This window comes from Lepisosteus platostomus, chromosome 6 (assembly GCF_059453375.1).
Source record: "Lepisosteus platostomus isolate fLepPlt1 chromosome 6, fLepPlt1.hap1, whole genome shotgun sequence".
Classification (NCBI taxonomy): Eukaryota; Metazoa; Chordata; class Actinopteri; order Semionotiformes; family Lepisosteidae; genus Lepisosteus; species Lepisosteus platostomus.
In genome coordinates this window covers 51,951,584-51,966,253 of record NC_142616.1, presented here as the reverse complement: position 1 = coordinate 51,966,253, position 14,670 = coordinate 51,951,584, and the positions used below count along the sequence as shown (strand labels likewise).

The 14,670-nt window shown below is 37.0% G+C and overlaps 1 protein-coding gene across 1 annotated transcript in view; it reads left to right on the top strand.

The window, feature by feature from the left end:
• The first annotated feature begins 21 nt into the window (after positions 1 to 21).
• Positions 22 to 14,670, top strand: part of LOC148661868 (chemokine-like protein TAFA-4) — a 51,940-nt gene continuing 37,291 nt past the window's right edge. Inside the window, exon 1 of the mRNA XM_088636284.1 lies at positions 22 to 751. The gene's annotated coding sequence lies outside the window, so the exon portion shown is untranslated. The remainder of the gene's footprint in view (positions 752 to 14,670) is intronic.

Here is a 14,670-nt window from a genome sequence, read left to right as displayed (position 1 = left end):
TCGCACCCTTTTCACATATTATCTTAAAGACGGTATTAAAAATAAAGTAAACTGCGATGTCATGAAAGCAGATGAAGTATATCAGCCAGATACTAATGAGCGATGACATCACTGAACAGGTTTGAAATATGGCAACGGGGCGGGAGCTCTGCACGTGTTCTGAATAGGGAGGGCAGGTTCACTTTCCCCCTGTCAAACCGCTCGCAGATGGCGAGGAGTGCGGGGTGTGCTACTACGGTTTCAAACATGACCATTACTCAGCTTCCCCTAAGATAGAGCGGATCTCAGAATTAGAGTTGGAGGAAAAGACACCTGCCAGTAACGGTCTACACGACCCCGGGACATCAGTCAAAGCATTTCTTATCTCCATTATAGGCTCTAATTCTGTCGTTGCTTGGATGTATTCACTTTGCGACTTTCTCCCCTTTTTTGTGGATTTAGTTTGTTTCGTGGAGGCCGCGCTAAAATGACCAGAAGGTGTGCGCTACCTACTTTTATGAAATAAAGAAAGCGCCGATTTCGGACATTTAAGCTCCTGCAGTTCTAGCCTTGCTGCCGCTTACAGAGGCGGTAATCGGGACGTCTGCAGTTCTTGGCCCTTATCCGCGATGGACTGGCAGGGTATGGCGTTACCCCGAAGACCTAAATTGAAATTAATGGCCTGAATAAAAAGTGACTTACTACCGTGACACTTCTGGATGCTAAAGTTGTCTTAGTGCAAATGAGAATGACTTCAATTTGATTAACCCAGGTAAGGTGATGTATAGCATACTTATTTAATTATTGGTTAATCTATTGCTGAATGCCTGCTTTTTTATTTTTCAGAGGTGCGCTTCTGGCTTGGAGGTTCTAGCGCGTAAGCAACATTGATTGGCGATTATGCTTGTTTGGCTGAAAGGATTTGCAGTGTCTGAAACAGCACCTTCAGGCAACCGAATGTGCAATGACGCTTTTGAATTAACATGATTTTAGAAAACTTAAAGAACCACGCTGAATGAGGTTTAATGTTCCATTCTTGTACTACAAGAACGGCAGACTAATTTCACTGAATTGGGCTTCATACGAGCAATTAAATCGTAGCTACAACTCCCTGCTAAAATCGCAGATAATTCACAAATAGTGACTTAAAATTCTAAGAGCTGTCTCTGGTTTTCCAAAAACATCGAAGGCAGGACTGTCTTTTTTCAGTGCACTAACTGCTTAAAATTCCTTCCAACTCGCGGGATTGTATTTGTAAAAGGAATGAAGTACAGCGGGTTTAAGTTCTCCAGCTGCCGAGAGCCAGACGCACTGTTACTGTAGGATACTGTAGGTACAGAAGAAAGTAAGAGGAGTGCCTCGGCGAGACACTGGGACATTGATTGTTGCAGAGGGTTAAACAGACAATCGTTCGGGGTTCGGCACGCCTGAACTTCTATTGAGTGGTCTACAGCCTTGATCCGCTGATGAAGCTGTTCTTTACTTGGTTTTAATCACGTTGTATGGATTGTCATTGAGCAGGAGATCCTACGAATAAAATGCCTAGAGGTAACACAAAGGTTTCGAACACAATAGGTATTGAGATAGCCATTGCCCTGGGAGAAACATAATGGATGAGTTGATAGCACACTATACTGTACGTTACTTTTTCTTCTCAGCTACACAATAACGCCATCGCTATTTTTAGTAAATCATTTCTGCCAGTTTAACTCATTCTTGATAAAGTGATCAGGTGTATTTTAACTATATCCGCCATGCTGGGTCTAGTTCTTACTAAATATCTGCTGTTCGAAAAGTTTGAAATATTGTCTTATTGTCTTTCTCACTCTTATGGAAAAACCCAAAATAAAACCAAAGCACACAGCCCGTAAAACGCAAGCATTCCTGACCATGAACTTATTTCACGCTACGATATAATGGTTTAAAAAGAAGAAAGGGGTATCTTCTGTGTGGAAGGATTTTGCTGACTTAATTCTCATTGACGGGCACAATTTCAGTGTAACAGAACTGTTAATCCTGCAGAGATGACTTTACCACTTTCAAATACTCCAGCAGGACCTCTACCCTTTAACAGGGTGCCTGACGGCTGCAATTTCCCTTTGAGGTTTGCTTTGAATAAAAAAAAAAGGCTTCCCCAAATACTTGAAACAGCTGCCGCTGGTCTTTTAACAAATTTCACTGCCCTTGTTTCGGTCAGACTGAGATTTAACGCTGATATTAACTGAGACTAGATAGTGCGTGCCAGCGCATATTTTCAAAGAGCTAGGAAATTAGTAGCTGTGAGAGGAAATTCTTTTTTGCTACATTAGTCATACTTATTTCATGGTACACCGTTCCCCCTCCCCGGTTGATGAAATATTTTTAAACTAATTATCATGAAGACCAATGTATATTTCTGACAATTCTGATAATTCAGATGAAATCTGCCTTTCATTGTGCACAATTTAAAGAAGGCTCCAGAGCTAACAGGTCTAAGAATGGGTCATGTTTTTTCATTGGTATTAGTAGCTTTATGCTGGGCTTCTGTGATTGATATGTCAAGGTTACAAGGCAGAACCTTACTGAATTGAAGCACTAGAGTCATGTATCTGTAATGAAAATTTAAAGCCATATTCCTGGAGCTCCTGACAGTCATTTTATTATTACACCGAATTGTTATTTGGAATAATGCAGCTGTGACACTGTGTGTAATCTCTGAGTAGTCTGCTTTTCATATCAGAGATAGTGTGCCCTGTCAGGTACAGCGAGGACAAATATTTCCGCCTTCTCCATTTCAAAGCAACTAAAGGAGCTATTAGACATTAAGATTAAACTATTAAACACCCAGAGCACATACTTCACTGAATTCACTTATTTTAAAAAGCCTTTTAATGTCCTTCCTCTGGATATTGCAATCTTGGATTGCCTTTTTCACAGAGTTGTTGGCTCAGTATATTATTGTGATTATGTGGTGTTCCGGAGCTCATTCTGTATTATATTTTTTCACAGACTGTAACTTTCCTCAGTAAGATAGAATGAGCAAGAAAAATGTTTATTGTGTGTGGGGAAAATGAAGTTTGTACATTTCAAGGACTCTGATGGCCTTCCCAACAAAACCCGCATTTGTAAAATAAGCAAGAATGCCTTAGACCCCAAATCGACTGCATGAATTAACCCATATGTGCAATGCTCAGTATTATAAAACTAATTTTGCAACAGATTCTATTAGTAGTTTGTACAACATTATGTATGCCTGTGACAGCTTCTCACTTTGGTGAATTTTCTTGGTACATTTACTTATAGACCTTGATGGAGACCAGATGGTGTCGAAGAAATGTTTGCCTCACTTGATTCTCTTGACAAGCATTTCACTCATGAAATTTGGAAAAAAAAGATTGGATTTTGCAGCAGTGTTTTTTCCCCACACTGTATCCTGAATAAAATCTAATTTTTATTATTAGCTTTGCCAGCTGGTCATATTGGACAGACTGTGGTTTTTCAAAACAGGCTTGTTTATCTCATTTTATTTTTTATGGCTTTGCACACTTTAGTGAGTTTATTATACAACATTAATGTGTACTTAATTTTTGTTTTTGTTGTTTCTCAGAGCAAAGCTAAACCTTTCTGAGGCCGCACCTAATATGATTGATATGGAAGTTGAGCTTCTCCTCTAAATTTGTTTTTTTGAGTGATTTTTGTGGAAGAATTAGTAAAGGGCTGCTCTAACACTCCAGAAAGAATATAATTCAGATTCCAGGGTGATATTTTCACGTCAAAAGAAGAAGGCTCAGCCACTCGATCATATGTAACCCATAAGTATGGACTGCATAAAACCTTATAGTTAGTGAAATTTAATGTTTCATTTAAGGCTGACCTTTTCTGTATTTCTGGAAATGTCACTATAATCGGTCTTCGTGCAAAAATGGCAAACTAATATAAAAACAATCTAAAACCCGACGGAACTTCCCTTTGACATTGAAATGCATTGTAACCCATTTGTCTGAAAGCTGTAGCCGTTTCTCAACAGTAAGAAATGTGAATTCAGATCTTGAACATTCAGAAAGCACTTGGCCATTAACATCAATGAGAGGGTTAAAGAACTGTTAGTTGTTGGCTGATGGGTTGCAACTGTGGGTAAAGATGTTCAAGAGACGCAGATAAAAATTAATTCACGTATTGACAGCTCTGACACGTCTCAGTGACTTTATAAAATTAACAATTGATCAGTCTTTTTGGGCACTACTCCTTGGCATGCACCACACGTTCTGTCATTAATATAATTACAGGGTAGAAGGCTTCGAAGATGATCATTAGCAGCAAGAGGCCTAAGATAATCAAGATGTTAATTCATTCCTTGTGTGGGTGTTATGATGGGTCTGGGGGAAAATTCAGTCCACTTTTACCATGATTCATATTGATTGTCGCAATCCATAAATAAACACGATTTAACAAGGTTATGGATGGGTGATCTGATAATCCCACTGTATTTGTCAGCAGAAAAGATTTGGGGATTAACCAGGCTTCTTCTGAAACCCACCACTGAAAGAGACATTTATTAAAGTATCAATGAAAACCAACAGAATATAAGATAATGCTTGTTTACTCACAGTTAATCTCCACTTTGCAATTAATGATGCAAATTTATCATTACAAGAGTTTGTGTTTTTCACTCCATTTGCGTTGGGTTCCTCATCCATTTTTTTTTCAGATAGGATAAAGAAATTAAATAAAAATTGGCAGACATTTAAATGAATGATGACTAATAACCATTTTGGGTTCTGAAAATGGGTTATTCCAACATGGATTAGACTCTTGGTTTGAAAGGTGTTCTTGTACTGTATATAGCATCCGGTGAAATAATCTCCCTTTCAGTGCACACACACACAGAATGTTCCCTAAATTCAAAATAAACGTACAGTAATTACACCAAACCACCCTCAGTGAAACAGTGATTTTGATTTTGTTCATGATATGATACCAAGCTGAAGGCAATACTATTATGATGAGTCTTTTCTGATGCACAGCAGTTCTCCAGTAAACGGAAAGCGCAGCTGGACTGTTATGAGAAAGCTACCGTATCTGTTTTCAGCATTATTAATAGCATGGCACACAATGGAAATAAAAAGGGTCTGCTTAGCAGCAGGTTTAGCCTGAATCCATTTCATGGTCAGGCTCAAGGAGGACTTTGAAAAGCAGCGTAAAAAAGTTCAGCTTGTTCCATTCTTTGACCCCAATTACCCTCTGCTTTATACTAATTATTTTAATCAGCTCCATGATTTATTGTGCCCAGATTGATCTCTTCTGAAGAGGCACTGAAGTTTCTGGAAACAAAAGAAGTCTTTCAGATTGTTGTTGGGGTTTGGTTTGTACAAATTATCTGCCTTTCATAGGTCTTCTGTATAGGCCCGGGAGGAGACTTGAATGCATCTTACTTGGGATAGGTTTTCTATTGAAAAGCAGGAAATATACAGAGTAACACGTACATAAGTTATTGGGTGGCATTTGATTTGTGTTCACTCTTGTAACTGTCAAAGTTTAAATTTATAAATCATAAACATTTGTCCCCTAATGATATATACCTAGGGTTCAAATAAATCAGTACTACAACTTATGTTCCTGCAGAGATTTATACAACATGTAAAGTAACAGTAGTAACTTTATAGTAGTAACAAATTCAGCTTATGTCATAATTTATCAGCACAGTGCTTTGTTCCTCTCTTCACAATGGGAGACCTGTTAAGTGATGTTGTTTCCTTAAATCCCACAAATATATTTTGTTGTCAAAACTGGATATGGATCAGTTCTAACCAAAACAACAGAAAAAGTTATGTTATGTCTTCAGTTAAAATGGGATATTTTCAGATTCAAATGCCTTGGAGATGTTATTATTAAAATAAAAACTCATTAAATTCTTCATAGCATGTATGGATTTTAACTAAACAGAATTATTTTGTATAATTTTAAGTTATGAAGAAAAAATGTGGAAAGTCATCAGCTTTTTTATTTTTTTAGCTTTACAGTTGTGAAATCTAGAATTTAGCAGGTGATGTAAGTTTAGGACAAGCCTTCAGACTCATGATTTTACTTTCAGATGTTTTACATTCCAAATTAAAATGCTGTACATAATAATTCTGTTTGGAACTGAAGACCTTGTGTAATGGGTACTTATGCACATTCTATAGATGGTAATATGGGCATACAGTAGATTTAAGCACTTTGTCCACTTGTGTCCAGAGCTGTATTAATTAGTTTTGTAGTAAGGAAACCTCATACCCAATTAGAGGGCTGATCAGTGTTGTATATGGAGAGGACATGCTTTAGTAATTAACAAGACCTCATGAGATGCATAGATTAAAAAAAAAGCTTATTCTAATTGCAATATGTAACAAATGCAGTTGTTATGTTGTGCCACCAGGGACCACTGTCTACAACAGTTAAACTAAAATAACTTATAGGATAGCGGTGCAGCATTCAAGAATGGTCTTGACCATTAAACTGATGTCTGCCCAAGACCTACATACTGGACTTCCTGACTTTGATCTCTGCTGATGAAAATCTATTGCAGAGGTCATTGTGAAATCCTGGATATTTTCATCATGTATTTGTTAGATTACAAAGTCTTAAAGTTTCAAACCTGATAATATCTGTGTCAGATCTAGGATCTAAAAATGGTGTGCAAGTATATGATTTCCTGTTAGTTCTAATTTTTTTCCCTTAATTTTTTTGAGCCTTTAGAGCTATTTAAAGAATACTTAAAGCAACTGTGGATATTGGTCTTTCTCCATGATATTGGCATTGACTCTAAAAATGGAGACCTTTGCCAAGTGGAAAAAAGATTTTATCAGTTGGTAATGTGCTATGACTATTAAGCCTACTAACAACCACATAAACAAAGTGAGCTGAAGAATGGCTTTTTGTTGCTATAGGTAGTTGTGGTTTGGAATGGGGGCACGATTTTGTATTTTCCTTTATCGGTTTTATAGCTTTAAAAATAACAATCACGATTTGCATTACTGTAGTACATCTCATGTCCTGTAAAATCTAAAACCTGGGCCCAAACCTCTCAGCATGAGGCCTTAAAACATTGAAAAAAGCATAGCCACAGAAAGGGCAGCAGTGTGGGGCAGCAGTTAAAGTTCTAGGTTTGTAACTGGAAAGTTGGGGGTTCACATCCCAGCTGAGATGCTGCTGTTGTACCTTTTAAAAAAAATACTCCACCTGAATTGCTCCAGTAAAACACCAGCTGTATAAGTCAGCGCAAATCTAAGTTGCAGTAGATAGACGAGTCAGCCAAATTAAAAATTTGCTCTCTTACCAATTGTAAATATTACTTTTGATTTTGAGTCATAATACCAGAAGCAAAATCTACTGTCGATGTGAGATTGTCTTAGCTCATGTTGGCACTCTTATTATCTCTGGTTTTCCAAAAGGAAAGCAGTTTGAACTAACCATAGCTGCAGGATAGGACTTTAAAATATTCATCTGCAAATATAAATATGTACAGTACCGGGCTTGAGTCATACATAAATTACCAGACTCCAGAATTGCACCAGCGGCCTACTGCTTGCTGTAGAGATGTATGAAAACAGCATGCTGTAATGGCTTCATTGAAAAGCTAGACAAACGTGGATGAAGCTGTGCCTTTGCATTGAATTTATATCATAGACTTCGAATATTATTTTTCAGCCTCATTTAAAACATGAAGTATTTGAGTAATTGCAAAGTTGACAGATTTTTCTCTTTTTAGAGCTAACATTTTTTTTTCTATCCAAATTTGTTTGATAAAAAGTGGAAAAAAGTGGAACATACAGTATATACACACTCAGTGGCCAGAATATTAGGAACTCTCATTCAAATAAATAGAATCTCTCAGTAAATGGAAATATGTGGTTGGTTTAAAGAGCATTAGACATTCCCTTCCCTGGCTAGGACAATCCCTTGATTTCAGTCTTATTGAAAACTAGTAAAACCAGCATTGTAGCCGCACATACCTTTACCCTCACTGGGACGTGAGATCATCCTACTCAATGATTGTGATGGGACTGGTCTCCAAGTATTGCAAAACCTTGTGGAATCTATGCCACATCCCGTTCAAGGATTCCTAATTTCTGAACTATTTGACCTCTAGCTGAGCTGTAGGTCATCATTTACTATGATTGATGTTGTGAGCAATGGGTTCAATGTCTGGCTCATTCAAGACTTTGACTCCTGGAGGATCAAATTAACAAATTTGTGTTCATGTTCATTTAACAATTACATGATATGTACTATTTTTATTATACTGCTAAAGGCAACAGTCCTGCTGAGGCAGCAGTGAAGCGTAGTTTTCAGGGCTCTGAGGCCATGCCTAGAAAGCTAGAGGTGCAAATTCCTAATGGGTTAGTGCTATTGTAGCCTTGGAACTTCACTTAGACTGCTCAAGTAAAGTTACCCAATATATACCGCTTTATACCATTTATGTACAAAAATGCATAAAGTAATACATAACCCTTGGAGAAAAGCTTCAGCCAGAAGCTTATTATTATTAATAATAATCATATACTCCCTGGTGGACACTGCAGAATACTGAATTTTAAAACACCTGGACAACATCATTACAATCTGTATGGCTGGCACCAGAAGAGGCATTTTGAGATACTGTAGGTCAGAAAGCTTCAGTGGCTCTGGAAAATGAGCTATCCTCTTTCTCATTGGTGGCTATGATAATGACAGTGGCTAAGAAATATTTGAATGGTACAGGATTTAACCTGTGAAGTTTGAATCTTAAGCATTCGGTGTTGAAGTCTCTTTTCCTGGGGCTCTTGATAGTGGGTTTGCCCTGGTTCAAATTTTGTAGTGGCAAGCTTTTCATAGTGGTCAAGTGAGGTGTGGATTTAGCAGGATTTATTTCCAGCTCCAAACTCGAGATATCTGGAGCCTCCTTGATGAGTAATTTACGAATGGCATCAGGCAGACACTGGGAATTTCAGTCAGGTAGTTCTTCTTGAACTTTTACCCTGCTTTGCTCTCTCCGGCCATTAATCTATATTAAACCTTATGATTGTCTTATGGCACAGTTTAGGTTGAGATGAGGTCCTTGTATTTCACCTCCAAATATTGGAGCCTGTTTCTGTCTTGGTATGTCAAAACAATCTCTATAGCAGCATGGATATGGAAAATACAGGTGACATTCCAAAAGTTAATTCCAAAGAATTCAGTCCTTGTATGTGTTCTAGAAAAGGATCTTCACCTCAAGCAATAGCACGTGTTTTCATGAACCCAGACCAATATAAAACTCAACTCCTTGACTTGACTCCTTTGTATTAAATGAGAAATTTTAAAGTCAAATTGGAATAACAATTATTAATTGTATTATTCCCTGAATATAAGGGAAGCATTGGTTTCATTATGGTGTACGCAGATTAGGCTGTTGTCCGAATTGTGTATTATGATAAATCTTTGAATGAACAAAACTATACAAAAAACGAAAACCATGAAAAAAGCTTACTAAAAAGCATAACAATATCTTAGTTCAGGTGGGTAGCTGCATCAGCATGCATACGCTGTTTTCTTTCTTCTGTTTTCAGCATGGAATAAACCTATTTCTTGTTCCTAAAAATATCTTAGGATGACTCTGGCTTTAACATCCTATTTATTTGTGCTTTAACATTTTTAAAAATGTATAGTTGTTTTATGACTCCAATTGTCTGAGCTAAATATTCAGTTTTACCTTTAAGCATTTGGACAAATCATATGGTAATTTGTCAATCTATTTTAATCAAACACTGTATATGGTTAATGTACAATAGGAATATTCAGTATGGTATTTTCCAAAATCTCAGTTGCACCAAATCACAATGCATTCATGAACAATTGACTTAATGGAGTTTTCTGCGCAACAGCTGATTCCAATCCCAATAATAATGAAGGCTGTGGAAAAGAAGCTCCAGTGAACAGAACTGGTTTACTGAACATTTCTCTCCAAAGCATTTGAAAAATGTACCACCAGAGGGCAGTGAGATTACATATAATGAAATATACTGTTCACACAATGTACTTTGCAGTTTTCCTACAGTATATAGATTTAAATTGAGAATTCCATTAAGCATGTAAACTAGATATTTTTAATATTTTGGCTCTGCGTTTCTTCTGTACAACATTAAAGGATATGTCTTCTGAGTTTAATAAATGTTTAATTTTGAGAAGTGACAATTAAATACATAAGGCTTTAATAAAGATATGGCATTAGTATTATGTTCTTTTTGAATAATTTGTTTTAGATGTTTAAATGCTATTTTTGGTGTTACACATTAACTTCATTGTCTTGCATGAATATACTCTGTTCCTGTAATGCATAAAGGATTGGACTTTCCTTATTAATTCATGTTTTTCTTTTATAAGATACCTGTGCAATGAAATGATGCAAATATGTTTAATGAAGTTTTAGTAAAAATTACTTTAGTTAGATGAACTTTAGCAGTAGGAGTTAGAAATGAATGTTGATGTGTACTTATTAAACATTTGTTAATTGCTAAGTGATTTATTCCTCTAACCTCCAAACTCCTTAATGGATTTTTCATTTCTGCACCTTGTCAACTCTCAGCATGTAGGTGAATAGGAGCTTTTAGCAACCTGAGTAATTAAATTTATTAGATCCTCAACAGTAATTAGTAAAACAAAATCTATACAGTAGATGTTGAGTTTGTGGCCTGTTATTGACTAAATTTATCTTTGGGTTTATAAAGAATAGAATCTGCTGTGTTTATTTACTGTATCCAGGAGAATAAGATTTTTCCATGTGTCAGGAATTGGGAGGAAAATTGAGACACAATTTTTAAAAAAGCATCCAAAGAACAGTGTAATTTTCAGGACGTTTATTGGTTAAAATATTAATGTATCATTTGCATTATAAAAGTGTTAAAATAATTCCAAAGTAGTTTTGATAACTTGATAGAGATACATAGTTATTTTTTAATCTTTGAGTGTCTTGTCTTTATATAAAATTGGTCTCCTCCACCACAACAGTTGTCTGCTACCTTTTGCGCTATAGCAAATAGCCATTCCTGTCTGTAAATGGTAACAAAAGTGGTTATCTTATAAGGTGGAATAATATTATTGTCTTCCTCTCCTAACAGTTGCATTTATATCTGTAGTTTGAATGGTGATGACAGTTTTACTTGTATTTTCTTTTTCTTTTACACAGAAATGTATCAGACCAATTTTGAATGTGGAAGTGAGCAGGCACTATAAAAAGACAGTAGAAAACATAAGTTGTTTTCAACGTCTGTTTTAATTTATTTGATTTGTTTCAGAAGATTTGAAAAATACCGAACGTGCTTTTTAAGTTAAAAGGCAACATTTAAAATGTCTATGGCAGATAATTACTATGGTTAACACCTGTCTTTGAGCTCTAGTTCATTGCTGGTTGTGTTTTGGATTCTTGGTCTTCATATTATAGTTTGCAGCATGCAACCAAAGTCTGGGTCAGCAGTATCTGGTGGAAAAAAAAACAGTTGTTGTTTTTCAGCAGTTAGCCCAGTGCTTTGGCCACAGGGAAATAGCTTCCTTAGACAATTATTCTAAATGAGACCCCATGGAACCTTCCACTGAGTGTGACTGTTCTAGACCTATCAGTTGGTGTTCTTTTATTCTTTGTAGGGTTTGATGTTGGAAAGGGATCAGGTTGTGCCTGAGGGTAGGTGAAAGCAGAGTAAACAATAAATCTAACAGTTCTGTGACACTCCGAATCAATAGCCTCAATTCATAACTTTATTTTTTTTTTGACATGAGCATTTTCCAGGGATTTCTTTAGCACCTCCTTCGATGAAATGGCATTTGTGTGTGCCAATGTGTTGTGCTCGAAACAGAAGGACAGAATATGAAGCTGTAATGTTCTAAGGAAATGTTTAATTGTGTCCTGTGCTGCTTGAGCTTTGAGTGACGTAAATCACAGATAGGTCTAGGTATTTAAGAAAATGTATTTTCAAATCCTTTTAGGCCGCTCTTTAGTGTGAGGTAGCACACAAAATGCTCATTTCATTTAGCAATCAGGATGCCAGCCTAGAAGTGAAGAATAAACAGAAGTAAAGGATAGGGATAGAAGGGTAAGAGCATATCGCCTGTGATACCTAACCTCTTCTTCACACTTATTATAAAATTTATATACCTTGAAATGTAGAAATCCATAGCTTCAGTCTCCAACATTCTTTAGTTTTCCCTTTCTACTGTACCTTTACAGCCTTGTTTCTTTGTCTGTTTTGTTTCCTGATGCCTCTCTTAATATTTAATGAATTCTTTTAGTATCTTCCATTTCTGGGGTATGAGGTCACCAAAGCGCCAAAGCAATGGAAAAAAAGAAAAATAAAACCATTGGAATGCTACATTTGTAAAAGCAAGTTGGGGAAGAGGAAAGGAAGTCGCTGACTCTTCATTTTGCATCTGTTCACATGAGAATACAATAAAGTAGATGTTTTTAAGAGTACAATATTTGTATGTTTCTATTCAAAATGTTTAATGAACTGATGTGCAGTAGGCTTAGTTTCTGGCTTTGAATTCAACCTGCTACACAGGCTCACGTTGACTTTGATCGTGTCTACCAGAGCTTTGCAAGGGACGCTACAAAGTATTTCACAGTTAACAAAATAAACGGGAATTCTCCTCTGGGTCCTTTCCCTGTTTTCGCTATCTGGTGGTTCCACACCAGTGGGAAAAGGATGTAAACTCATCTTGTCATCTAGCTCTAACTCTGGAGCTTGCCAGAGCCGAACAGCATGGCAAGCGATCTAGTGATGTGTTTAACTGCTTCCCTGTCCGAAGCTTGCCAAAGGAGTTAAGCCCATTAATTCACTCTGAGGGCAAAAGCTTTACACGACCCACAGAGCTGTATAAGACCCACCTCTGTTATTATGTCTTCTTATTAGGTAACATTGATTCCTTATCTGAGAGCACTGCTGTGTTTCTTCTAGTGGTCTTCGCTTTACAAACCAGATATCATGCAAGTGTTACTGAGAGCAAGGAGGAAATTAATTCTTTCTTCTAGTGGCATTTCTGACAAAAAAGTATGATTCTTTGGCACCTTTTTGGTTTTCTCTGTAGTGAGCTTTGCCATCTTTGTTTTAGCTCCAAGTGAGCCCTATTTTCTTGCTTACGACCACAGAGAGTTCTGGTGTTTTCTGTGGATCTCTCTTCTATGTCAGTTTTTATTTTGCATATTGTTTCTTCCTTCTGACCCTTACAAACTACCTGTACTACTGTTTAGACAAAATCGTGTTTTGTCATGTTTATGTATATGCAACGCTTGAGACCTGACAGTAAAATTCTAGTTTGATTGTCACAGAACTATAGAGAACAGACTACAGCAGGACATTTCACCCAGTGCCATTGTCTGAAAACCAAGGTTTCGAGTTATGTACTGCCTCCAGCATAAAACATTGGATGTTTTTTAGATTATATGCACTTCAGGCACACATTTTCATTCACCCCTCTGGTCTGCTCAGCAAAGCTGTACACTGTGTCTCTCTGCTTCAGAAATAAGAGTGGAATGAAACACCCACAGCAGTGTTTCCACGTTGTAGTCAGATCAAATCAGACTTAAGAAGCTAAGTAAAGGCTGGGCCTGGTCACTACTGGGATGGGAGTATTAAAAAAAAACAGGTTGCTGCTGTAAATGGTGTTGGTTAACCAGTAGGTGGTGATCTTTCCTCTGAACCTGCATTTCTGAATCAATTACTTTATACTATATGTTGACCAGGGACACTGTGCTGTAAAATGTGCCATTCTTTCTTTTTTTTATGAGACATTAAACTAAGGTCCCGATTATGAGCACATTTATGAAAGATACCATGGCAATGAGTGTAAGAGTAAGGGTATTAATCCCTGTGTGCTGCTGCCTGAGTTCCACTTTAATCTTGAACAGTCTGGCCTCTCAAAAATGTCTCCCTTAATTCAGATGGTGGAGTGTTTTCTCGCTTTTCCACCAGTTGTACTGTGCGGTGTAGAAACAGGTGCAAAATAGCATCATGCATCACCAACAGGGTGTGGATCTTCAGATGGATGAAGCGGGTCTCTTCCTGAATGTGAAGTGATTTAGGATAAAGACAGTGCAAGCTGTTATTATTAATTGTTATAGCATTGTGTCAGCCCATGAAGATGAACCAAAGTGAAAACACTTTGTCTGGTTTGATATGACAAGCTGGTTATTTGCAGTGCAGAGACTGAACCATTTCACTAATAGAAGGTTTAATTCTCTGCCTAGACGAACATGTAAAATTGCTTTTTGTTAGCTAAGGCCTGTGTTGATTTCCAGCTGTGAAAACTCAATAGCATGGATGGCATTCCACCTGCAGCAACTGTGAAGTGCAAATCCTAAGAATTTACAGTTGATAAATTTACAAATCGAAGGGGTTCGTTTGACCCTTCCTTTCTGTTTTTCAGTAACTAATTAATCCAAGGATCTCATCTGGTTGTTTCTTGATAGAAGTCAGGGTATTAGTTTCAGTGACATGGCTTTGAAGCTTGTGACATACTTCCACAACATTTTGTGTAAAGAAATACTTCTTGTTCTTGATTTTAAATGCACTTTGTCTTAGTTTCTACTTGTGCCTTTCGATTGCGTTTCAGTGATGTTTTACGACTCATTGCAGATGATTATGTTTCTAATGTTCTGATGGAAATTAAATGATGCTGGTATTCTTGTCACAAGGTATCTGGAGAAAAAAAAGTCTCAGGGGTGTC